The 21,589-nt window shown below is 50.1% G+C and overlaps 1 long non-coding RNA gene across 3 annotated transcripts in view; it reads right to left on the bottom strand.

Moving 5' to 3' along the window:
• The window catches only part of LOC131743968 (uncharacterized), a 405,600-nt gene that overhangs the window by 373,564 nt on the left and 10,447 nt on the right, over positions 1–21,589 (bottom strand). Inside the window, exons 2-3 of one of the 3 annotated variants that reach the window (XR_010837566.1) lie at positions 4,645–4,893; positions 680–732 (exon numbers count right to left, since the gene is read on the bottom strand). The exons of the other annotated variants lie outside the window; for them this stretch is intronic. This is a non-coding gene — a long non-coding RNA (uncharacterized lncRNA). The remainder of the gene's footprint in view (positions 1–679; positions 733–4,644; positions 4,894–21,589) is intronic. 3 annotated transcript variants of the gene reach the window in all.

Raw genomic sequence — 21,589 nt, 5'->3', positions numbered from 1 at the left:
CTGAGGGAAGAGCATACGGGACCCTTAAAGCTTCCACCAGGAAGTGACACTCATCTGCTCACATCTGATTGGCCAGAACATGTCACTTGACCCAGCCTCACTTCAAGAAGGAGGGATGTATCCCCACCCATAGAAAGAGGACCAGTGATACAGTGATACTGAGCAGTGATACGGTTTAAGACAGGGACCTTTTTTTACTTTTTATTTTTTATTTTTTTTTTTTTGGCGGTACGCGGGCCTCTCACTGTTGTGGTCTAGCCCGTTGCGGAGCACAGGCTCCGGACGCGCAGGCTCAGCGGCCATGGCTCACGGGCCCAGCCGCTCCGCGGCATGTGGGATCCTCCCGGACCGGGGCACGAACCCGCGTCCCCTGAATCGGGAAGGGTTGAGGCGGACTCTCAACCACTGCGCCACCAGGGAAGCCCGGGACCTTTTTTTTAAATTTCTCTTTCTAACCCGGCTCACCTAGCACAGTGTCTAACAAACTGTCAAGACACCCCAAAACGTTCCTTAAATAAATGAACAAATGCTTCTTTGTGCTTGACCTTCAGTGCCTGCTTATGAGACCCACAAGAAAGGCAGACCCATCACTGGTATATTAACCCAGCAGTTAACCTCCCAGCCTGTGGCGGTGCCTCATTGCCTGGGTTCAAATCGCAGCTCTGCCTTTTATTATTACCTGGGTGACCTCGGAGGAAGTTAGTCAACTTCTCTGTGCCTCATGTTCTTCATCTGTAAGACGGGGATGGTGATAACAGTACTTAGAACTTAGGGCTCTTACGAGGATGAAAGGAGATGAAATGACAGAAAGCACTTAGAATTGCACCTGGCACGTGGTAAACACTCTATAAATAAAAGCTACTATTATTACTGTTATCACTGGAGTCAGGGATTGTTTTGATCCCATATGGTTTGAGCTGAGTCACTTGCTTTAATTCCTCAATAGTCCTCCAAGTGACAAACCTTCAAACTACATGGTCCCAATACTTTCTGAGTACAGGCCCACTATGGACATCTGTCTACAGCCTCCCGAGACAACTGCTTTGGAAAGGACCACCCTCCGTCTCCAGGCAAATAATGACGCAACACATAGTTATATACACATTGTATGTATGTACATATTATTAATATATTTTATAATATTAATATATTTTAAAATATTAATTATATATACATATATGTGTATATATACATATATGTGTGTGTGTATATATATATATATATATATATATATATAATATATTACATCTGATATCCACAACCCCACCCAAAACAAAGTCAAGGAAGCAATACATGGACCCATCACATCTGGCAGCCCCATACTTAACGAATGCTGGGACCCAGTGTGAATCCTGGCTATGAGCAAGTACCTCCCCTGGGCCACCCTCACCTGGAAAGTAGGGATTCTCATCCCCCCGCCTCACAGGATCACTCTGTGGTAGACAAAACCAAAGTAAAAGGAAGGACCAATTTGCCCAACACACAAGAGGGACTCAATCAATATTAGTTCTCTTTTCCTCCTTAATAAAACAAAATGCTTGACATGGAAAACTCAGGAAATTTTACAGGAATAATATAAAGTTATCCACAGCCTCCTAAAAACAATAAATCAGGGGAATTTTTCAAAAAGTCCATTTTCCAAGAGCAACGGTTCATGAAGCCATGATGAACTTTCTAAACTTCCCCTTAATTTCCGGTTTTCAAAAAAAAAAAAAAAAGTGCTTAAATGATAAAATGTCAGCAGCTGAGGTGTGTCCACCCTCAACCTTTTCTGATTCTTTCCAGGTTAAATGTGCTGTTTGAAGCCCAGTCCTTCACCTGCAAGGCCTGGGCCAGATGGAAGGTGAGCCCAGCCTCTTCTCTCCCACCTGGTGGCCCCAGCCAGATGGCATTTCCTTAAGTCAGGCTCATCCATGGCTCGCCTGTGGGTACTGGGTGGTAATGACGGCTGCCCTGGGGAGAAGGGTGTTCGTCAGTCGTGAAGTGGAACAAGACTCCAAAGAGCTCTGGCATTTGCCAGGCCAACAGTAACTCTGCCTCGGGAGCCCTGGCTTCTGGCCGCATGGACTTGAGCCCACTTGAGTCCATACTGTCCTGTGTGGGACAGGCTAGTGAATGCTAATTGTAATGTGAACCAGCCATGTCCACCTACCCCTCCAGCTAGAGGCCTTCATTGCATCACCTGGCATGGAAGCTTTGTAAGAAGGGAGCAAGTGAGAGGACCATCTCCTCTCTCTCCCCTGCCTCATCACAACCTCCCTAAACATGGTGCAGGAGTTAACTCTCGAGACCCTGCAGCTGTGGTGCCCAGGTTCGAAGCCAGGCTCCCCTGCTTACTGTCTGGGAAACAAGTTTCTTAACCTCTCTCTGTTAAGTCCTCTCCTCTGTAAAATGGACACTTAATGTACATAAAGCGGTGCCTGACACAGTGCAAGCACTCAGTAAGTTCTCATTATTTTATGATTAGCAATTAGCATTTTTCCTTTCATATCCAGCCTCTAGCACTGTCTAGTTCTGGTCCGCTCCAAGGGGGACATCCCATTTCCTTCCACAATGAAGGAATTCAAATGCAGTCCCTCGAAAGTTCAGACAACATGGTTCAGCCTTGACCTGACCCTCTATAATCCGCACTCAAGCGTTCATTCATTTTTCATTCGTGCAAGAATATTTATCAACCACACACTAAGCGTCAAACAGCATAGAGAACAAGGTCAAAGTCACAGCTTCTACCCTCTAGTGGAGGAGACACATCAAAATCAAGAAGCAAGGGGCTTCCCTGGTGGCGCAGTGGTTGAGAATCCGCCTGCCGATGCAGGGGACGCGGGTTCGTGCCCCGGTCCGGGAAGATCCCACATGCCGCGGAGCAGCTGGGCCCGTGAGCCATGGCCGCTGCGCCTGCGCGTCCGGAGCCTGTGCTCCGCAACGGGAGAGGCCACAACAGTGAGAGGCCCGCATACCGAAAAAAAAAAAAAAAAAAAAAAAAAAAAAAAAAAAAATCAAGAAGCAAAATAAATCAATAAAAGTCGTTTGAAGACTGTGATTGGTGCCACGGCAAACATCAGCAGCATCCGGTGATTCAGAATAACAGCGCTTGGGGAAGGGGCCTATGAGACGGAGTGGTCTAGCAGGTGACCGACGTTGAGATGAGGAGGAAACAGCCTTTCCAAAGAGCTGGGGGAAGTGTTCCAGGAAGAGAGACCAGCAAGTGCCGTGTCCTGTGGCACGTAGAGTCGGGGGTCAGGGAGCTGGCAAGAGACCGGGGTGGGAGGGCAACCAGATGAGGCTGGGTGACGGGCAGGGCCGCTCAGGGTTTCCTAAGAGTGAGGGGTTGCCAGGGGGAGGCTGGGGAGGGTCCAAGCAGCAACACGACACGACTCTGCCTGCTCAGACGTGTAGAATGGGCTGTAAGGGGGCCACGGTGGAAGCAGGGGGACCAGTCAGCTAATAAACTGCATACAGGCCGTGGAAGATGCAGGTGGCCTGCTCTGGGGCGGGTAGCATCAGAGGCAGAGAGGAGGGGACTTTGGAGGGAGAACGCTCCATCAAGATGGGACACGAGAGCCTTAACTTCGGTGTTCCCCGTGAGCTGGTAAGCCCTCCGACGCTCGGGGCTCACCCTAGAGCCCTGCGTGCGGGGCCAGCCACCTGGGTTGTAACAAGCCCTCCAGGTGGTTCTGATGTCCACTCAAGTTTGAGAAGCCCTGGACGGAAAGACTGATAATATTAACAAACACGCATATGGAATCTAAGAAAAGAAATGTCATGAAGAGCGTAGGGGTAGGACGGCAATAAACCACAGACCTACTAGCGCATGGCCTTGAGGATACGGGGAGGGGGAAGGGTAAGCTGGGACGAAGTGAGAGAGCGGCATGGACATATATATACACTACCAAACGTGGGGTGGATAGCTAGTGGGAAGCAGCCGCATAGCACAGGGAGATCAGCTCTGTGCTTTGTGACCACCTAGAGGGGTGGGATAGGGAGGGTGGGAGGGAGGGAGACGCAAGAGGGAAGAGATATGGGAACCTATGTATATGTATCGCTGATTCACTCTGTTGTAAAGCAGAAACTAACACACCGTTGTAAAGCAATTGTACTCCAATAAAGATGTTAAAACAAACAAACATGCAGATGTGTCCCCAGGGGAATGCCTTCCTTTCCCTCTAGGGCCAGACAAACCCCAAGCCCGGTGGCCAAGATACTGAGATCCTCAAGGTGGTTTCTAGAAAATCATGTGTCCACGGGGTCGATGTCTACCTAACCCCGGCTGGGGCCAGCCCTGGCCAGGCCGGGGGGCGTGGGAGGGGCTGGGCCGAGGAAGCAGAAGGGAGCTGGCATGTCCCAGTCAGCGGGGCCAGGGCAGAGGGCAGCCGGGCCAGGAAGGGCTCAAACTCCCCTGCAGCCACTGTCATGGCAGCCGCATTCCAGTCCCAGGAGAAGAATGCGGGCAATGTGTCAGAGTCCCGGGGCCGGGTCGCCCTGAGGTACCAAGGACACCGGAATGCCTGCGGGTCGACCAAAAGCGACCTATGGAATCGGTCTGAATCCCTCAACAAGCCTTGCAGCCCTCACCCACTTACTCCCTGGGGCTCAGCAGGGGGCCCAGGGGATGAGTAGCTAGCAGGTAACGGAGTCAGGACTCACAGACGCAGAGGCCAGAGAAACAATTCCCTTGTGGGCCTTGGGGTCAGCCTTCTCTCGCACACTCCGAAGCATTCCATCTTCTCCTCATTCCTCTCAACCTCAGTGCCATTCATCATCCAAGATGAGGCGGCGAGGCAGAGACCAGGGCCCAGGGCGGCCAAGGGAACAACAGACAGGGAATCACAGAAATGCAACCTCTTCTCTCCACTTGCAGGGTCACCACCCTGAGCAGGCCACCGTCGCCGTCACCTGGAATGAAACACATGTGGTTTCCCCAGATCCAGGAACAGCTGCTTCATCTCCAGCCACCAAGCCTGCCACACCCCCTCCACCAGCTTCTGCTGTCTGGCGTCCTTCTGTCCCCCAAGTAGCCAGGCTTGCTCTCCCATCTTATCTGAGGACTATCTCTCCAGAACTCTGATAAGGGACAACCCTAAAAATACCAAATGCTGTCATCATCTGCCAAAACATTATCTGCCATAATACGCAAGGCTTCTCTACTGGGTTCCATAATGCACACCCCCCCAAAAAAAAATTCATATGTCCTCAGAACCTCAGAAGGTGACCTTATTTGGAAAGGGTCTTCGCAGAGTAATCTGTTAAGGTGAGGCCACATTGGATTAGGGTGGGCCCTAAATCCAGTACCTGGCATCCTTATAAGAAGAGGAAAGAACACAGAGACACACACAGGGAGGAAGCCGTGTGAAGATGGAGGCGGAGACTGCAGTGATGGCGGCCACTAGCCAAGAATTGCCAGCAACCACCGGAAGCGAGAAGAGGCAAGGGAAGGCGCTTCCCCGGGGCCTTTGGAGAGAGCATGGCCCTGCCGATACCTTGATTTGGGGCTTCCGGCCTTCAGAACTGTCAGAGAATAAATGCCTGTGGTAAGCCACCCGGTTTGCGGTAAGGTCTTAAGGCAGCCCTGGGAAAATAACGCAGCGTCTTATAAATATTCTCTCCTGGGCTTCCCCGGTGGCGCAGTGCTTGAGAGTCCGCCTGCCGATGCAGGGGACGCGGGTTCGTGCCCGGGTCCGGGAAGATCCCACGTGCCGCGGAGTGGCTGGGCCCGTGAGCCATGGCCGCTGAGCCTGCGCGTCCGGAGCCTGTGCTCCGCAACGGGAGAGGCCACGACGGTGAGAGGCCCGTGTAACGCAAATAAATAATAAATAAATAAATGTTCTCTCCAGTCCCTGCCCCAACCCTGCAGAGGCAGAATTCTCATTCTCACCCTCCAGGGGGGAAGCAGATGACCCTTGCTCAAGTTCACACAGCCAGTAAATGGCAGAGCTGAGATTCAACCCCAGTCTGACCCCAGAAAAACGGGTGCTTTACACTGGGCTGAGGGGTCACTCTCTTTTTATAGAACGGGTGCTAAGAACAGAGGCCTGAGAAGCAACACCTGAATGAACGTCCTGCTTCCTTAAAGGCCTCTGGAAGCTTTTCTGTCAGAAAGGGTTTCTGGGAACCTCTGGGTACCAGGGAGAGAGAAACTGGCTACCAACTGCTTCTAAGAACAAACAAAGGCAGATGGAGGCTTCATTCTGAAGTTGTAACCTAATTTTTTTTGTCGCTGAGACCATCCCATCTCATGTACATATATGTGTGTATGTATATATACACACACACACACACACACATATGCAGTATGCAGTAATTATTTTCGTGCTCATCAGAGACTCCTTTGTAGACCCTGGCCTGAATCATTATTATTATACTTGGCTCAGAGGCTAACAAGCTTACCTTCTGAACAAGCATTCTGGGCAAAAGATCCAAAAACCTTTAACTGGTTGAGGCGCAGAATTTGGAAGGGCATCTGGCGTGTAATTATTTTTACCAGGAGAAAATAGCCCATCTTGTCAGCCTTCCATTTCGAGCTGAGACAAATTGGCCACAAGCACATACATGAAAGGGTGGGTTTGCCGGGCCGTGCATGCATCATCCGCACGCTAATTCACAGAGCCTCATCAAGATGAATGCGATCCTCACACTCTGCGGACAGACTGTCCTTCAGGCCCCGCTCTCCCCACGTTTCAAGGGAAACTTGGCCTATCTGGGCTCCCGAAACCACCGTGAGAGGTTTCATGCAAGTTTTCTAAAGCTTCTGTGAAAACAGAGCTTGTTTGCTTTATCATTTAAATTGCAAAGTATACCCCTGGCTGAGAAGAAACACAAACACACCACGAGGCTTGTGCTGCCACACAGAAGGGAGGGGAAGCCAGATGGCTTCGCTGTCCCAGCGGAAAAGTAAAAGCAGTGGGGGCCTCTCCTTCTCCCTCTCCTTCTTATCAGAAATAAGTCTTACCCAGCATCTTACAAGAATCTCCCCCTCAGGAATGTCACATCCACCCTGGACCTCCGCTTCCCTCATCTGTAAAACAAGGAACTAGACAGACATTCAGAAGCCCTTGCCTTGGCCTGAGGTGTCCATTGCGAAGGAAGAGAGGAAAGGGCTGGCTCTATCCACTCTGCTGAAATGTGCCTCGGTGCGAACGGCCCCGGAGCACTGGCGCTTCTTAGCAAGGGGTCTGATCATCCAGGCAGTGAGAGGCTACACCACTGCCCTGCCCACCTCCGACACTGGGATGAACAGGGCTATTTTCCACTTAGATGGAAAAATAAAAAGTGGACCTAGGAATGCCTTCGTGTTTCCTGAATTGGTCATCGGGCAGAAAAAAAGCTGCTCACCATTGGACTAGATGACCTCCAAAAACAACAATGAGCCTAGCCGGCGGGCTCAACAGATGTGACAACAAAGGAGCTGGGGGAATGAGGGAGGGGCTTCAGGCTGGGGTGGAGGGGAGATCAAAGGCTTTGGGGAGGAAGGAAGATAGGGGTTTTCAGCATTCTGCCCCTGCCCCACTGCCGCCACAGAGCAAGATGCTCCTTCGGGACTCAACTCAAATAACCTCTGAGATGCACAGTCTGGGGCGGGCAGGGGAATCCACCCTACATGCCAGAAAGAAAAGGGAAAAGAAACTCTTCCAAGGAGCTGCCAGCTCCACGCATGGGGCCTGAGGGAGCAGCTCAACCCTGCCGTGCGAGCAGAGAGGCCCTGAAATTCCTGGAACAGAGCTTGGTTCAAAGGAGGGTAGGGAACAGGCTGCACAGACTTCTTCCATGCTGGGAGGCGCCGGGGCAGGACAGGCTGGGCAGGAGGAAGCCAAGGCCTCCAGCCTCAGGCCTGCTCGGTCAGGCCCGGGGCTCCCCACACACACAGGCCACCCCAGAGGATGGAACACAGGGGTGGTCAGCCGCCTGGCGGGCAGGCGGTTGTCTAGGACTCAGGTGGGCAGATTCTGGAAGGCAGAAAGGGAGGCCGGCCACGGGGCGGGAGACAGTCTGTGGGAGCGGAGGAAAGCCCTCTGGCCTGGGGTTCAGGGGACGTGGGCTCACATGGACAGCATGAAACAGATTTTCTAAAACTCCGAGGGCTTCTTATTAATGCATGAGGAAGCAGGATGGCATTCAAAGATCTTTTACTACCCAGTGGTCTTCTAAGAACTTGTTTCTTATTGACTGAAGAACTGACACATACAACTGGTAAAAACTTCCAACTAGTTGAAAAGACTCATAGGGTCAATGCTAAGCTTCCCTCCTGCCCCCGATGAGCCTCCTGAGAAGCAGGCACTATTACCATTTTTTGGTACATCCTTCATGACCTAGTCCAAGCGTGTGTGTGTGTGTGTGTGTGTGTCTGAGAGAGAGAGAGAGGGAGAGAGAGAGACAGGTCTTTCTCTTACACACAAATGGAAACAGAGAAGAAATTGCAAAAGAAGCAGGCACTATTACCATTTTTTGGTACATCCTTCATGACCTAGTCCAAGCGTGTGTGTGTGTGTGTGTGTGTGTGTGTGTGTGTGTGTGTGTGTGTGTGTGTGTGTGTGTGTGTCTGAGAGAGAGAGAGAGGGAGAGAGAGAGACAGGTCTTTCTCTTACACACAAATGGAAACAGAGAGGAAATTCCAAAAGAACAACTCGCCATCTGGAGCCTTCGTCATCCATCAGATGACAAACCCGGATGGTTGCCTCCTGACCTGGAATAGTCCAAACTACGAACCCACCTGCCACGAGCCATGGGCAACCAGCTTGAGGAGCTAACCTGCAGCTTGGCTGGACTCAACTCTGGGGCACTCTCAGGCCTGCTGGAGCGCACTAGCAGCTAACTAGTAACTAGTAAGCTAACCTTTACCGAGCGCTCCGCAGGGCCAGACGCTGAGCCAATCAAGTTACAGGCCCCACCTCGTCCAGCCTTCCAGCCACCTCAGGAGGTAAGGACTGGTATTCTTACTCCCACCTCAGAGGGTTAGAAAAACAACAACGCTAAGGTCCAAGAAGCAAAGCGACTCGTCCAAGGTCACGTAGCTGGTAAGTGGTAGGTAGCTAGGATGCAAATGCACTTCTTCTCTCCTGTTCATCGTTTTGGGGGACACACATAACAGGGGGAGAGCTGCAGGCCAGGTGACATAGGTATTTACCCCCAGTGAGGCTGGGTGACTGCAAGGAGCACACAACCAGCCCAGTGTGTAAGAGGCAGAACCTAAACCCTTCGGTTTTGCATCCAAGACCCATGCTTTCGATTATCACCAAAGCAGCCAGAAAACAGAACAGGGTAGGGCCCTCCTTAGCCGCGGGATTTATGTTAGCTAGTTTCCCCCTCCAGCAATCCTAAAGTACGTGTCATAATCTACCCTTAATCGATGAAAAAACAGGGCTGATGGAAGCTGAGTGACCTTCCAAAGTTCTCTTAGGTGAGACTGACAGTGATTGTTCCTCAGGCTGAGGCCAGAATTCTTTCCCCTCAGCCACAGCAAACCACAGGGCATAACCTTCACCGCAGGCCTACGAAGCTGCCCCCGTCTCCCAAGCCGCAAAGTGTGGCATTTAAGAGAAACCCAGGGCTTCCCTGGTGGCGCAGTGGTTGGGAGTCCGCCTGCCGATGCGGGGGACACGGGTTCGTGCCCTGGTCCGGGAGGATCCCACGTGCCGCGGAGCGGCTGGGCCCGTGAGCCATGGCCGCTGGGCCTGCGCGTCCGGAGCCTGTGCTCCGCAATGGGAGAGGCCACAACAGTGAGAGGCCCGCATACCGCAAAAAAAAAAAAAAAAAAAAAAAAAAAAAAAAAAAAAAGAGAAACCCAAAATCATAATGAGAAGCCATGACAAACACTAAAGAGCTATCCCCTTCCCCTCAACAAGACCCACATCTTGCTCAGAAACCCAACTTCAGAAGAAAGCAACTGCCTGAAGGGGAACTGTCAGTCTTCATTTTGTAGCTGCAAATTGGCAAAACCAAATGGGAAAGCGACCTAACAATATGCATCAAGAACCTCTGACTTTGTCATTCGACTTCTAGAAATCTATCCTAAAGAAATCCGAAATAGGGAAATAGCTTCATTCGCACATGTGCACACCTACATACACACACCTGCATACACACACACACACACACACACACACACACAAAGATGCATCTCAGCACTACTGTGAAAGAAAATTACAGGCAAATAGTCTTAATACTCAGAATTACAGGTAAAATTGGGAAAATGACCAACTATCCTCGCAACGGGATGTTACAACGTTATGTTGCCTGAAACGTGATACTTAAAAACCTGCTTTTAACACCATGTGGAAATACTTCTATTACATTACGGGAAAAAAATCCAATAGAAGTGTCAACATTAGGTGATCTCACATTCAAAAGAAATACACACAGAAAAAAGAAAGGAAATGCAGCAAAACGTGTTCATGTTATTTTCTTCCTTATACTCTTAACATTTCCAAATTTTTCTCTAAGATAAATCAGCCCTAAAAAAAATAAGCAATATTTGAAACAAACGATGCCCCATGCTCCTGGATAAAATGAGCAAGAGGTGTAATTTGAGACGGAGAGAAGAATTTGCTTTCCTTTCCAGAGTATCCTCCTAACAAGTTACGTGGTCCTGCAAAAGAAGGGAGCCAGGGCTTCCCTGGTGGCGCAGTGGTTGAGAATCCGCCTGCCGATGCAGGGGACACGGGTTCGTGCCCTGGTCCGGGAAGATCCCACATGCCGCGGAGCAACTAAGCCCGTGAGCCATGGCCGCTAGGCCTGTGCGTCCGGAGCCTGTGCTCCGCAATGGGAGAGGCCACAACAGTGAGAGGCCCGCATACCGCAAAAAAAAAAAAAAAAAAAAAAAAAGAAGGGAGCCAACGTAGAGACTGATGGGGGAGTCCAGTAAGAAGTGGCTCAAGCCCAGAAGAGCCGTGGAGAGCAGAGAAGGGGAGTCCAGGAACCACATACACCATGGCAGGTCCGCGGGAACCACACACACCGGGGAGCGGGGCGCAGGGGGGGTTCCCAAGGAATGACCTGAGAAAGGCGGGCGGGCGCGCGGGTGCTGGGAAGCCGACTGAGAGTCCAGAAAGCAGCTGCTCTCAGGATAAAGCCAAGTAGGTCAAGAGAAGGAGGCAATTTCAAATCCCAGGACAGAGAGCGCTCCAGACAGGACGCCTGGGAATCTACCGCTCTGATGTAAGGGGAAGGCCATTCAGAGGCGTGATGGCACAAACACTGTTTACCAGGGTTGCAACTTTTAGAATGAATCCTGCAGATAAAGCACAGAAGTCTGAATTATGGATGTATTCGCTGCAGAACTCGGAAGCCTGCCGTCCGTGTCACGGTCTAGCTCGGCGCTGTCCGATAGAAAGGCAAGACACATAAGTAATTTAAAATTTTCTAGTTGCCACGTTAATAAATCACAAAAAGAAAGAGGTAAAATTAGTTTTAATCATGTATTTTTATTTAACCTAATATATCTAAATCTCATCACTTCAACATGTGATCAATAGGAACACTTATTAAAGATATTTTACATTATCTGTTTTGTACTAAGACTTAGAAATCTGACACACCTTTTACACTTAGAGCACATTTCAATTCGGACTTTTCCACATTTCAAGTGCTCAGTAGCCACATACCACTGACCATACTGGCCAGCACAGGTCCAGCGATAGCTTGAACAAGTCCTAACCTTTCTGGCCTCTATATTTGTATGTTAAAGACAAGGATGGACTTAACCTCTGTCTTCTTTCATTGCCAACTACAGTTCAACAAGCTTTCATTGATTGTAAGAGTTAATGTTTACACAGCCCCTTTCAGATGATACCAAACAATGCTTCCTCTAGTTCTTAAAAAGTGCTTCGGAAACTAGAGGCTCAGAGTGGTCGTCCGCTCAGCTGAAAGTCACACAGCCAGCGTGAACCAGAACTCGGGCCTCCTGCCTACAAAACCAGTTCACTTATCTTCACTTACCGTTACCAGTCTAGCAAATGGGTCCCTCCTTCCCTCCCGCCTCTGGGGACCACAGGCAAGTTGTTGAAATTCAATGAGCCATTCTGAGCAGCAAGTTTTAAAGAGATCCGATCATGCATCCTTCTCGCTTCCTGGGCAGAGGAACATCTGGAAATTTAAACCACTCAACAGCTGGAAGATATTCTCATCCTTAAGAAGCTTAATTCATTACGCTAACAATGAAAACCAGACTGTCAATCTGGTGGGTGGGGTGCAACTTTACAGCTATCGGTTTCTTGGCTGGGAGGGAGTGTCTTTGCCCTGGGCGGCCTGGCCTACTAGAGTAAATGCAATGAGCCTGCTGCGAATCCTCTCTGTGCTGATGAAGTCCCAAGAGCCACAGGGAAGATGGCCCAAGGGACATCTGTCTTCTGAGCCCGCCTCTGCCAGCAAATAATAACGTTAATAAACTTCTCTTAATGCCCCCAAGCTCTTCCTCATGTCACATTTCAATCAACGACCTGGAGCCCTGAGGGAGAGATAACCTCAAGGCAGGAGAGCAAACCAGTTAGACCAACAGATCTGAAAAACAGGCTACCTGGCTTCAAATCTTGGCTCTGGCCTTGCTACTTAGTAGCTGTTACCTTGGATAGTCACTTACCTTTCTGCCTCAACTTTCCCGTCTGTAAAATGGGGAAATTAATATCGACAGCATAGACTGTTGTCAGGATTAAATACACAGATTAGATATAGAGGCAGAGTCCTCGGAACAAAGGCAGGTAAACAGGTGTAGCTATTTACGTGAGAGCCGACAGGGGTTGGCAGATGAGAAAATCAAGGGAGAAAGTGATGAGCGTCATCCTGCAGAGACAGTAGGACTGGACTCCGAAGCTAGAAATTTAAGAAAGGAAGCAACACGTATCAATGTGCTTTTCAAACTGGAAAGCACTCAACACCTTCGCTCAGTCAGCCCACATTTCCTGACCCCCTGGAGGCTAGAGGCCCAGCCCTCATGTGCCTATGCGGGGCCCATAACCGGTGCTTACTGAGCACCTACTACATGCCAGGTCTGGAGGAAGCCATTAACATACAAAATCTCATTCGACGCTCACAACAAAGTATCTAGTCAGTACTACTTCTGTTCCAATTTTACAGATGAGGAAACTGAGACTCAAGAGGGTAACTTCTCCAGGGAGATCTGAGACTTTTGAAGGCAAGTGGATCTCAAACCGATGCTGTGCAAACGAGAAAACCGCGCTCTTATCCATTATGCTGTTTTTCTATGCTTCTCACGCAGGTGAGCGATTATCTGTGGCTTTGGGTGGCCCTCTGCTACCAAGTATCAGAATGATTCAAAACACAAGGCAGAGCCCCCGGTTGCAAAAAGCCCAGGCTCTGGATCTAAGCCCTAAACGAATGAATAAATCTTGCTGATGGAACAGGTCCCTCTCCTGGAAGAGGGACCTGCTTGCCCTCCTCTCATAATCTGGGCCTAAAGGCAGGGGGCAGCGCAGGAGTGCCGTGGCTACGTTTTCCTCGCGGAGGCTTACGGGCCAGGTGAGACTTCTTGGAAGCCCACTCTCTTCCGCTGCAATCAGTTTATCTGTTTCAGAAAGGTTTATCCTGGCTGGGGGTATCTAAGCTGAAGGCCACTGTAAACACGGGAGGAGGTGCCCGGCATTCCTACATTCCATGCAGAAAAGCTTGGGAAGCATGGATGGGAAGAGGGGGAAACCCCGCCTGGGCAGGCCAAGATCACCTGGCAGAGGGCGGCGATCCAGCTGGACTGGAAGCCTGCCTGGAATCCTGGGCCCACATGGAGGGGAAGGTAATCTGGACCAGGGTTGTTTCATGACCATTGTGGGCGTCACTTACTACCCCAGCATCAGTCTGAGGCGGGTATAAGAGATCCTTAACCGCCAACAGGGAACAATGCTAACAGCAGGGAGGGCTTATTCAGTGTCTGTTATCCCCCCACCTCACACTATCTCATTTAAACTTCAAAATGATGCGGGGCCCTTTGTCCTCCATTCCCAGCTGAGGAAACAGGCGGAGAGAAGTTCAGTTCATTGCACGATGAACTAAGTAACAGAATGAGGCTTAAAGGCAAGAGTGAACCCGCCGCCATCCCATTCCAGGAACTGCACTGCGCACCTTCACACCAACGGCATTTCTCTGCAGATTACTGATGAGGGTCAACAGTCCTCAGCCGAAGACCTCCCTTCCGATTCTGAAAGTCTGTGATCCCAGGAAAATCCAAAAGCAGCCTTGGGTCCTACCACCTTAGCCAGAAACTCTGGCCCTTGTGACCACGCGTACAAGAATGCTCACAGCAGCTCTGTTTGTGTGTGGCGGAAAAAAATTAAAAGAAAAAAAAAAAAAGCTGCCAACAACTCGCATGTCTTTGGAGAACGGATAAATAAACTGTGGTCTGTTCACACAATGGAACAGACGACGGCAGTGAGAAACAGACCACATCCACGTGGACTTATCAACATATGCCGAGTAGAAAAGCAAGCTGCATACGGTGCGGAATTTTGTAAAGGTCAAAAGCAAGAAAAGTAACATCATATTTAGGGAGAAAAATATAGGAAAAAAATTTTAAGCAAGGACATAATAAACACCAAAACTCAGGATAACTCTTGGCTCAGGGGGAGAATACTAGGGGGTGGTAGTTGGGAGAGACTAGAAAAAAGACGCAATTCATTCCGGGTCACACCCTCAAGCAGGATGGGGGACTCATGGGAGTTCGTTTCCTATGATGCTCCCGACGCCATCTCCTTTTGTAGATATCAAGAGAGTATCAGGGACTAACTGTTGAAACTACACGAAATTCGCTCCCCAAGTGATTAGAAAATGTTTGCTAATCATTTGTTTTGTGGGAAGCACAACTCCCAAATCATTTATTTTGTGGGAAAGTGACGTGGTAAGTCGGAAGGTCCATGGTGGGTGCACTATGACCCCGGCTATGCTGCCGATGGCTGCATTAGTGAGTCTCTACTAGGTTCCAGATTGCTGGGCGCTCCCCTCTACTGCTGGGACATGGGGTGAGAGCATCCAGCTGGTAGAGATGCTGAGAAGATGAACAAGATAACACACATAAGAGCTGAACTGAGACACCAACCCAGGGTAAGCACTGGCCATGGGAATCCAAAGGATGGAGACTCAGAGCAACACGGTGAGTGGGCAGGACACGTGCTCTGACACCTCTGGCTGGATGGCCCTGGCCTAGCTTGGCACAATTGTCTGCACCTCACACCTAAAGCACAGACAACAAAAGGAAAAATAAATAAGTTGGACTTCATCAAAATTAAAAACCCCTGTGCATCAAAGGACACTTTCAAGAGGGTGAAAAAAAAAAAAAAAAAAAACCCCACAGAACAAGAGAAAATATTTGCAAATCATCTACCTGAAAAGGGATTTCTATCCAGAAAATATGAAGAACTCTACAACTCAACAACAACAAAAATCTCATTTCTCCAAAGAAGATAAACAAGTGGCCAGTAAGCATATAAAAAGATGCTCAGGGAATTCCCTGGCGGTCCAGTGGTTAAGTGGTTAGGACTTGGCACTTGCACTGCTGGGGGGCCCAGGGAGCTGCCAAAAAAAAAAAAAAAAAGGATGCTTAACATCATTAGGGAAATGCAAGTCACAACCACTATGAGATACCACTTACATACATACTATTATAACATTTAAAAATAAACAGAATAGCAAGTGTACAAACAGAATGTAACAAGTGTTGGCAAGGATGGGGAGATTTGGGAATCCTTGTGCATGGTTGGTGGGAATACAAAAGGGTGCAGCTGCTGTGGAAAACAGTATGCAGTTTCCTATCTGTCAAGCGTAGATCATAAGCCCCAATTCACAGGTCCGTTGTCAGACTAAAATGCGAAGATTATTTGCATTCATTCACTCAGCCAATGACCCGTGGGCCGGACAAGGGGGAATACAGGCGACAATAAAGTGAACAAAATTCCCTTGAAGCTTGTTTTCTATTGGGGGTTACGGATCACAGGCAAGACAGATAACTCAGACTGGACTTTAGACTGTGGCGGGTGCTAAACAGGAAAACAAAACAGCTCAGAGGACCGGGATGTGTTGGGGTGGGTGAGTGACACTAAAGGTGGAGAAGCCACACGGAAAGTGATGACGGGAGGGGGGCAGCCTGTCATACGTCCCTGAGCTGGGTCAGGTCACAGTGACGTTGTGGGCTCATCCAGAAGGAGAGCAGGACTTAACGGGAGGGTTCTGAACAGGACTTACGTGACCAGACCTAGATTTCATCCAGACGGTTCTGCTGCTGGGAGAACTTCGTGAACCATGGAGAGCCACACCCATGATCATTTATAATGACTTGATTTCCCCAAGAAAGCACAGATTGACACTGGAAGGTAAAAAACTGGGCAAAGTCAGGTGTGCTCTGTGACCTCACAGAGAAAGCAGCATCAGGGATGAGGGAGTTCGTGTATTCACTCAATCCTCTTAACCGTCCTAGAACAGCAGGGCTATTACTCCCATTTTACAGATGAAGAAACCAGGAGGCACAGAGACTTGAAGGCCATGCAGCTATTCAGTGACAAAGCTGAGGTTCCAAGCAGACAGTCTGGGCTCAGGGTTTGAGAAGACAGAAGCACCCATGCTGCCCAAAGCTTGCGAGCCACTTACAATAATGACCAGAGCGAGAGAGGAGAACGCTGGTCCAGAGACCTAAACGTTTTCCTCGCCATCGGAGCTTCTCTGTCAATCTACTCATCGTCCTCCCCAGCCGCACGCTTACTCACCAGTACCAATTTCTAGGTATAATTAAAACGGGTTCGTGACACGGAAACAACAAAACCTGGAAGCCATTTTAATGTAATTCATATCACCTAGGACAACTGCTACTTTCATTTTCCCCTTTTCTCTCTCAATCTCTATCCAGAGATTGTCTAGTTTAGAACCAGAGATGTGGGTTATCACAGCTAAAATTTGCAGCCAAAATCAAAACTGTCCTGCCCTTTGGGGGGGGGGGGGGTGCGTAAAGAAGAGGGGGATGGGAAAGCAGGGCTGGGAATAAAAAGAAACTTCTTAGGGAAAAGGATTCATATTTATACTTCCTGGGTATCTGAAGTTAATAGATTGGTTAATGGATTGGTTCCAAACCTAGTCTTTGCACTCTGACCTGGGTTCCAACCTGCCTTTTGATAGCTGTGTGAACTTGGACAAGTCAGTTAACGTCTCTGAGCCTCAGTTTGTCCCATCTGAAAAATGGGATTGATGATGGCTCCTATCCCATAAGGTACTGCTGATCAGTATACGGGGTAATGGAAGGGAAGCCCTTGGCACTGTGCCCATCACACAGTGGGCTCTCATAGAACACCAGCTGTTGTCAGTAATCATACTACTGTTATTAGCACAAATCCTTACAACCAACCAGAGAGGCAAGAAATAGTATTGCCATTCCAAGATAAGAAACAGAGACTATAGCCCTTCTGTAACAGGCAAACCCCTCTCCTGCCACCTATCACCCTATCGCAAGGCTCACCTCCTCTAAAAGAAGCCTCCCAGACCAGCTGGACCTCAGTCATCCTATACCCCTGGAGCCACCTGAGGCACCTGCCATCGGAAGCCATCCCTTGTCATCAGCGGCTTCATCCCCTGAGAACCAGCACATCACCCTGTCCATCTCTGACAACCTCGGCCTCACCCCGGTGTTGTCGCCACGTGCAAAAGCACGGGTCTGTATCCCTGCCCTGGACTAGGGGGGGTGGGGATCTCAAGGGATTCCCCAAGTGTAGCTACGAGCCCTAGCGCAGCACCAGCAAGTGAGACACACAGTAAATCCCAGGTCGTTGAATGTCACTGTTCCACTGTGATTTTTCCGTGTAATCAGTTCATAGTTATTACCTACATGGATTAATATGGACAAGTTCTTAACAGTGGCACAGAGTCGGGGCTTAATATCTCTATGATGCCATTTTACTGTAGCTCCTAGTGATGCTAAATAAAGAGCGTGATGCTGCACCACATCGGCAATAACACTGTATCACCATGGCCACTGGTTTGCTCTCCCTCTGCATCTCTGAAAGGTAAGGATGGATCTTCCAGACTATCAAATCCACCGTTCTTTTTTTATTTCCCCAGAGCCTTGCTCGGTTTCAGGCACATATTAAGCTCCTTATTGAATTTTGCCTCCACAAGGTGAAGACAGATAACAAGATGGAAAACACTGAACAAAACAGGGTGGGACTTTGCTTCCTCCTGGTAGCTGATTGGCTTGTCTCTTTAAGCAACTTTGCCACGATGGCTCACCGTAAACGAAGAGAAATCTGAAAGTCATGCATTTTCCCCCGATGGAAATCAGCAAAAGCTCACCAACTTGGAGGGCAGAAGTCCATGAGCTAGCCGGAAACCACCACTGCCTAATAACAGCTGACCAACACTTTAGGAGCCCAGCAGGATACGAAAGGTCTGGCTTCCCCCCACCAACCCCCAAAAAAAGGCCAACATGTGTTGAGGGGGTGGAGAGGAAAGGGCAACAGGAAAAGAGCACTTGACATTTAGGAAATGATTAGTTTTCCAGGGACACACAGCCTATCACAAAAGCACGCAGGCGGCTGAAGAAGCAACTCAGAACAGCATTGTGTGCAAACAGTTCTAAGAGAAAAACTGTTCATGCCGTCTATGCGGGAGGTGCTCTGTTGCAGCACCCAAGTCAATAAGGGTTTAAGCAGGGAGCGTCCACCAAGCCCTGCCGGCTCCCTGCAAGGTGCTGGGGGCACAGAAAAGCACGTCATGTCTGGAAGAGCTTGTGCAATGGGCCAGGGAGAGCCACAAGCAGGGGCTGCAAACTGCTGGTCCCAGAGGCCACATCGGCCGTGCACGTGTTTTGTTTGGCTTGTGAGCCTTCTTTAAAAATATGAATTGAAACACTTGAAAATCAGGAGAATTTTCATTAAAAAAAAGAATGATACCCAGCTTCTCTTTCAAAAGTAGAAGGTCTGGCAGCCGTGAATCTCCTTTCTGGCCTGGGGAAAAGGGGACGCGGAGAGGGGGAGCTGGAATCAAAGAGCAGCCGCCTGGTCTAGAGAGGGGACCGGTTGTCGGCCAGTCCACACCCTTCCTCCTGTGTTCTACGGGGTTCACCTGGTGCATTTATATCATCTGCTCATCTTCCTAAGCAACTGAGTTTGCAAGCCCTGTTGGGAATCCATGGCCACAACACAAGACAACAGGATGTGCGTTGTGATAACTCGGGGTGCATGGAGGGGATGAAGGAATGTTTCCTGAAGGAGGTGACCCCAAGGCTGAGTCATAAAGCATCAACAGGAGTTAATTAGAAGAGGAAGTGGGAGAGGAATTGAAACCTGTCCCACCTCCCCAGCTGGCTGAGCCGTGACTGTCAGAAGTGAATCTGCAGGCACCCACCCTCTCCAAAGAGTAACGCCATTCCAAACCTTCATTATTCAAAACCGACATTCACCAGCTGCCTCTAATCAGACAAGCCTTCCTTCTGACCCAAGCAGAGGCATCCATCTGGCAGAAAGCACTCAGCCTGGAGGGTTGGTGAGGGCTGGGTCCTCATCCCAGATACACATCACTGGGTTCACTCATTCAGCAATTCAGTCAATACTCACGAGGGTCTATTGTACAGCAAGGTACTCGAACTAATAATGGGAAGCCATAAAAGCTTTTAAGTCGTTGAGTCTCAGGATCCAGTTTGCCCTTTTAAAAGCCACGAGGGAGGCAGGAGTGGGAGCAGGGAGACAGCTGGGGCCGGTGGTGGACGCTCTCCAGAGGGTGTTCTGGCGCCAGTGATGTCGGCTCTCACTGCTGGACCAAAGGGGAGAGAGCTGCATAATCAAGGGTCAAGGGCGTCAGCAACTGCTCAGGTATAAAATGTGAAAACCGTACGCTGCTGTCTAAGCCGCGGCTGCTGAGACCACCTCCACGTGTTACCCCGACTGAGACGGTGATCTCCCCTATCCTTCGGCACCCCTCGTTTTTTTCAAAACCCTTCGCAGGGAAAAGTGGGATAAGTATGTGGGGAATGTCTCTAGCTGAGAAAACACATATGGACTGTCCGGGGAAACGACAGGCAAGAGACACTGCCTTTGGCCAACCTCGAGGCGTGGCGAGAGGACAGCGGAACTCTGCACCAAGCAAAGGCCAGGGGCCAGCCCCGAGCTCCCCTTCTATTTCAAGGGCACTTTCTGGAAGGCCATCTCCTCCCAAGTGTTCTGAGAGGAAAGCGGCGCTGCAAGGCTGGTGATCTGGATGCAGTGACCTTGAGATGCACAGCCTGCGGGAGAAGCCCCAGGTCTCCACCGGAGGTGTCCTCGTATCCTCAACCCGGCCAGGACAGTCTGGCCTTAGCTTCCTAGGTTGTTCTCGGACCGAATGCAACGGTCTGTTTTGTAAAAAGCGATACACCGCAAGGATAGGCGTGATCTCTCTTCGAAATCTCTCAGTGAGAAGACTGGCTAAGTGATCCCAACGCTGCTCCTGGCCCTGGCTGGATGAATGATTACTTAAGTGGACTATGGGATAAACCCCGACGCGATAAATGCCAAAAGGGACCCCTGTTCCTACAGCTGCTCTCCCGTAGATTTCAGGGGCTTCCCACACAGAGGCCCTTTTCTTTTTCCTCTTTCCTTTTGAAAAACAGGAAAAGCCAAGCATCCAACAAGAGGGTCACTGGTGTATTCTCAGCCACATTAACTACAGAATGTTCTTCAGTGACCCCAGGCCCAGGACACCACATGTGCACAGGTCTCCCTGAAATGCCACCCTGATCTCGTCCCTGCCCCTGTTCAAAACTTCCCACAGTTCCCAGTCGCCCTCGGGATAAAGTCCAAGCTCCTCACCGGGACTGGAAGGCCCTCAGCTACCTCTTCAGTCCCACCTGGATCCCTTCCAACTTTGCCCTCCAGGCAGAAGTCCTTTCTCGCCCCAAAATAAATATTGAATTTGTCCTCTTCTCCCCCTCTCCACTGCTAGAGCCGGGGTCCAGGGTCCTCATCTGGATGGCCGCCACACAGCCTCCAAACGGGCCCCAGCTACCACTGCTAACTATCCAATCCATTGTCCACCGAGCAAAAATGTCAATCAAACCAGGCCCCTGCCCCACTCAGCAGCCCACAGAGCCCTGGACTGGTGCTTAAGGCCTCCAAGACCAGGCCCCTGCCCACCCTGGACCCCGCCCAGGTCCTGTGTCTCTTACCTTTGGAGTCCACTCCACTCCACCCACAGGAGTCTCTTGACATCATGCACACCCCAAACATTTTTCTGCCTTGGGTCCTTCGTGCATGCTGTTCTCTCGGGCTAGGATACCTCCCCCTCAAACTAGTTTTTTTGTTGTTTTTTTGTTTGTTTGCTTTGGCAGCATGCGAAATCCTAGTTTCCTGACCAGGGATCGAACCCGCAACCCCTGCGGTGTTAGCTCGGAGTCTTAACCCCTGGACCACCAGGGAAGTCCCTTCAAACTAGTTTTAAAAAGAAATTTTAGGGGCTTCCCCGGTGGCGCAGTGGTTGAGAGTCCGCCTGCCGACGCAGGGGACGCGGGCTCGTGCCCCGGTCCGGGAGGATCCCACGTGCCGCGGAGCGGCTGGGCCCGTGAGCCGTGGCCGCTGCGCCTGCGCGTCCCGAGCCTGCGCGCTACGCAACGGGAGAGGCCACAACGGTGAGAGGCCCGCCTACC

The sequence above is a fragment of the Kogia breviceps genome, chromosome 17, assembly GCF_026419965.1.
Source record: "Kogia breviceps isolate mKogBre1 chromosome 17, mKogBre1 haplotype 1, whole genome shotgun sequence".
NCBI classification, from domain to species: Eukaryota; Metazoa; Chordata; class Mammalia; order Artiodactyla; family Physeteridae; genus Kogia; species Kogia breviceps.
This window is presented reverse-complemented; position numbering and strand designations above follow the sequence as displayed.